General features: G+C 40.4%; 1 non-coding gene across 1 annotated transcript; it reads left to right on the top strand.

The window, feature by feature from the left end:
* Positions 1-5,198: 5,198 nt before the first annotated feature.
* On the top strand, positions 5,199-5,270 carry TRNAE-UUC (transfer RNA glutamic acid (anticodon UUC)). The gene has a single exon. It is a non-coding gene; the product is annotated as a tRNA-Glu (tRNA).
* Positions 5,271-5,614: the final 344 nt, after the last annotated feature.

Consider the following 5,614-nt stretch of genomic DNA (forward strand, 5'->3'; position numbering starts at 1 on the left):
TCTTTCCCTTATCAACAGCGTGACATTTCTACGTACCTTCTCTGCCTCAGTTTCCTCCTTTGAAAGATGGAGGTAATAATAATACCTTCATCAAAGGGCAGATCTGAGGATTAAATGAGGTGGTACAGTCGGCCCTCCCTATTAGTGGGTTCCACATCCACTGATTCAACCAATAGCAGGTCAAAAATATTCTAAAAATTCTAGAAATTTCCAAAAAATAAAATAGTAAAACTTGAATTTGCCACACACTGGCAATTATTTGCATAGAATTTACATTGTATTTATAACTATTTACATAGCAGTTATATTGTATTAGGTATTATAAATAATCTAGAGAAGATCCAAAGTGTACATGAGGATGTGTATAGGTTATACTGAAATACTAAGTCATTTTATATAAGGGACTTGAGTATTCATGGATTTTTGGTATCCTCGGGGGTCCTGGAACCAATGCCCCATGGATACCAAGGGGCAACTATATATGTAAAGCACTTACAACAGTACCTGGCACATAGTAAACGAGACATGTGTTTACTTCATTGTTATTAAATTACCATTTTACACTGTGTATTATTTCTTTCAAGAATTATTTTGATGATTGCATTCAGATTTAAAATTACGTTAGCGGGCTTCCCTGGTGGCGCAGTGGTTGAGAGTCCGCATGCCGACGCAGGGGACGTGGGTTCGTGCTCCGGTCCGGGAGGATCCCACGTGCCGCGGAGCGGCTGGGCCCGTGAGCCGTGGCCGCTGGGCCTGCGCGTCTGGAGCCTGTGCTCCGCAACGGGAGAGGCCACAGCAGTGAGAGGCCTGCGTACCGCTAAAGAAAAAAATAATAATAATAAATAAATAAATAAATAAAATAAAATTACGTTAACTAGAATTAAATTAACAACAATTATTTAGACTTAACTGTATTTGAGGGTCTATTGGAGGCGTTCGATGTTTTAACTATGGGTCATCCTTGCAATCTGGAACCATTTGTTCTAGTGTCCTTCAGAGACCATCCATCTAGTGCAGATCCCATGTGGTGTTGAGGAAGCCTCGTACCTTCTCTCTTTAGTTTCCTTTTCTATGAGGTGTGAGGAGCACCAGAGACTCATACAGGAGATTCATCAGACTCATCACAGGAACTGCTTGGTTATAAATTAGATTATTCATATGAAAAATTGTGGAAGTCTTCGGGAAATCGATACTCTACAAATGCCTGTGATTGCTGTTATTTATCATTCTCCAAGTGAGTCATTCCTTTTCATCAACCCGGACATGCTAACTTTAGCAGACAGTGTCAGCTTGCAGATCATCCATAACTGGTGTCCCCTTTTTTCTTCCCCCTTGAGTCATCCTCCCCAAGGCTGCCTCCATCTCCACCACCACCTTCTAGCCATCTCTCCTGTACGACATGGTCAGCCACCATTACAACAGCTCCAGCCCATCTAGGACTCTCACAGAAGCCAGATCTACCTTTTTCTCTATGAGGGAGCAGGAAAATACCTACCATTTCTTTGAAATAGTTAGCTTTGCAGCTATGGAATTGAGGGCAGTCATTTGGAATTCTGTTTGATTTTACTGTGTGCATGTTTACTCTTCTGTGATCAAACCTCTGAAGTTTACTGACAGAATGTGCAACAGAAACTTTGTTCCATCAAGATGGATTTTTTGGATAATGTTAAAATTATCCTTAATTTCTTCTTTCTCTTAGACAAGCGAACCTACATTTAATAGTGGTGATGGATGCACAAGACTGTGAATGCAATGAATGCCCCTGAATTGTATACTTAAAATGATTAGAATGGAAAATGATATATATTATTATATAAATATATATAAATCATATATTTATATTATAATATAAATCATATATATAATATATATATATATGATTTAACTGCAATAGAAAGAATGTGTTAGACTTTGGAGGTCCTATAGCCCACTGGCAAAGGCTGGTAAGGGGGAAGAAACATGTAAGCTCTTATTATCCTTTACTGGCCTGATTCTGTAGAGGATCCGTACTCTAGGTAGCTCTCCTGAGCAGCCTGTGTTTAGTGGAATCTTAAGCAATTAAGACAAGGTGTGTCGGGGACTTCCCTGGAGGTCCAGTGGTTAGGGCTGTGCACTTCCACTGCAGGGAGCACGGGTTCGATCCCTGGTTGGGTAACTAAGATCCCACAAGCTGCGCGGTGCGGTCGTAAAAAGACAAGGTTTGTCAAATTTGAGGATCTTTAAGTAGAGCTTTGGTTCTCAGCCACAAAGTCAGCTGACTGTGGTGTAAATAGGTGAGCGGGGAGAGCTTTGTATTATTGATTGTCCTTCCTTTGATTTAAATCTGATTACCAGCTGTGGAGTGATAAAGTGGATGCGCTAATCCAGAGAAGAAAGAGCTCAGTGTTTTCAGCCAGGGCTACTGGAAACCCTCATGTAGACCTTATCTGACTCCACTCCCTTTGTGCTCCTGCCTTCATTAAGCCTCTGTCCTTGAGCCATCTGCTGTCTCAGTAAAGTAAAATGCTGACTCCACTTCACCATGGGGTTAGTGTGTCACACACTAAGTGACTGGGGACTCCAGGGAAGTAGCCTAACCCATGAGGTGTGTGCCTTTTATCGAGACCCACATTCCCAGGGCCCCTTAGGTTGCACAAATAAAGCTGTTTTGATGGCCTGTTGGCTGAGTTATCTTTGAAGTTTGGCTATTGAATGATTAATTTGGCCTTAGCCTGAAAGAAAAAAGAGGGCATTAATATAACTTGTGAAGCATTAAATATACTATTTTCGAGAACGAGATCCTTTATATAAACATTTGCTACACATTTTGCATATGTTTACGTTGAACTATTAAATGTGTCAGTTAAGTTCTTAGGCATTACTTACAGTTTTAATATATCTGGGTGTGTTGAATCCCAAGCAATTTGTATCCAAGGAAGCATCTCACACTGTGAATTGCCAGCTGGGAGATCATTCATTCTTTCATTCATCATCAGTCAGTTAGCATGTGCAAGGCCCTCTGCTATGCCTTGAGTCCATATCTAAAAGCACTCTCCCTATCATTCTTACTGCCACCAGTAGGCCAGAAGCAGGGGACTTCCTTGGGAGGCCTTGGCAGCATGCCTCACCCTGAGAAAAAGCTGCTGTTCCCTAGCAAACCTAGGGTTGTTTTACTGACTTCCCAGGAATTTAGAGAACAAGGTGAGCAGGTGCTGGTATTAGGTGTATGATGTCTCCTTTCATTTTAATCATATAAATAAAGGGTTTTCCTTTTTTTTTTTTCCTGGGTTTTAAAACTGAAGTGTAGTTGATTTACAATATTGTGTTAGTTTCTGGTGTACAGCAAAGTGATTCAGTTATACATATATATTTTTTCCAGATTCTTTTCCATTATAGGTTATTACAAGATACTGAATATAGTTCCCTGTGCTATACAGTAAATTCTTATTGTTTATCTATTTTATGTATAGTAGTGTTTATCTGTTAATCTCATACTCCTAATTTATCCCTCCCCCGCCCTTTTCCCCCTTGGTAACCATGTGTTTGTTTTCCATGTCTGTGAAATCTGTTTCTGTTTTGTAAATAAATTCATTTGTATTGTTTTTTAGATTCCACATGTAAGTGATATCATACAATATTTGTCTTTCTCTGTCTGACTTATTTCATTCAGTATGATAAACTCTAGGTCCATCCATGTTGCTGCAAATGGCAATATTACATTCTTTTTTATGGCTGAGTAATATTCCATTGTATGCATATATATCACATCTTCTTTATCCATTCATCTGTTGATGGACACTTAGGTTGCTTCCATGTCTTGGCTATTGTGAATAGTGCTGCTGTTAACATTGGGGTGCATGTATCTTTTTGAATTAGAGTTTTCATCTTTCCCAGATACATACCCAGGGATTCGTGGATCGTATGATAACTCTATTTTCAGTTTTTTAAGGAACCTCCATACCGTTTTCCATAGTGGCTGCACCAATTTATATTCCCACCAACAGTGCAGGAGGGTTCCCAATAAAGGGTTTCTATTTGTTTATTTATTTATTCATTCATTTATTTATTTTAAAGGGTTTTCTTAATTTTCCACATCACCAGGCATTTTCTCCTAAACATCTCTTGAAAGCAGACAGGCTTTTATCTCCCCCGTAAGGTGGAACCTGAGATATAGATATGAACAGTCCAGCTCAAATCATGCAGCAAGTCACTGACAAAACTGGGGATCCCAGGTTCCAGGAAAGGATGGCATCTCATCCATCCCTTGAGGTCCTGACAGTCTCCTCTCCTTTGAGAAGCCTTCCTTCCCCTTCCCAGTCATTACCCGTCTCTCCACCACTTCCCTATAGAACCCAGCCTCCAGGCTCCTAGTCACACAGTTTTGTACTGTGTCTCGTTTCTGCAACTAGATTGTAGGCTTCTTGAGTCTCTCAAGCAGAGCGTAGTACATAGTTGCCTTCTATGGCAACCCTTTTGTATCTTTCTATCTTCCCTACTTCTCCTTCCAAAATGTATCTGTGCTTTTCTATGTCTCATCTAGGAAGGGAAAGTGATATTCTCAGAACACCTATGGTCTATACTACAGTTATGATTGGCTATTTTGGGACAAAGCCTCTTGTTTGTGTCTTTTTTTTAAATGTAAATTTATTTATTTATTTTATTTTTGGCTGCGTTGGGTCTTTGTTGCTGTGTGTGAGTTTTCTCTAGTTGCGGCGAGTGGGGGCTACTCTTCATTAAGGTGTGAGGGCTTCTTACTGCGGTGGCTTGTTCTGTAGTGGAGAAAAGGCTCTAGGCACGCGGGCTTCAGTAGTTGCGGGACACGGGCCCTAGAGCGCGTGCTTCAGTAGTTGCTGCGTGTGGGCTCAGTAGTTGTGGCATGTGGGCTCTAGGGTGCTCGGGTTTCAGTAGTTGTGGTGCGTGGGCTCAGTAGTTGTTGCTCACAGGCTCTAGAGTGTAGGCTCAGTAGTTGTGGCTCATGGACTTAGTTGCTCTGCGGCATGTGGGATCTTCCCGGACCAGGGATCAAACCCGTGTGCCCTGCATTGGCAGGCGGATTTTTAACCACTATGCCACCAGGGAAGTCCCTTGTTTGCGTCTTCTAGTCAAATGGAGCAAGTCTCCTTTTGTAGGGGCCTTGAAAACCCTAAGGCAAAGGTAGAGAATTAAGGTCTAGCTAGAAAACATAGTTTTCTTTTTTTAAAAATAATTATTATAGGAGTTCCCTGATGGCCTAGTGGTTAGGACTCTGGATTTTCACTGTTGTGGCCCAGGTTCAATCCCTGGTCAGGGAACATCCCGCAAGCCACGTGGCACAGCCAAGAAAAAGTTATTACAAAAAATTTGATATTTAACTAAATATGTGTATATGTACACACACACAAACATGTATGTAAGTTATGAAGGTCAAAAATAAAATACCAATGAAGCTGATATTCAACTTAATAATAAAATGTAACCAATACTATTGAAACTACCTTTGCATTTCTCCTTTATTTTATTCCTCTGCTTCCCCAAACCTACCTGAGTGAATCACTATCCTGAATTCTCTTCTTTATAATTTTAATACATAGGCATATTTCACAAAACAATGTATTATTTAGTTTTACATGTTTAGACTTTAGATAAATTATATCAT

Source organism: Lipotes vexillifer, unplaced genomic scaffold (genome assembly GCF_000442215.2).
Source record: "Lipotes vexillifer unplaced genomic scaffold, Lipotes_vexillifer_v1.1 scaffold818, whole genome shotgun sequence".
In the NCBI taxonomy this organism is placed as follows: domain Eukaryota; kingdom Metazoa; phylum Chordata; class Mammalia; order Artiodactyla; family Lipotidae; genus Lipotes; species Lipotes vexillifer.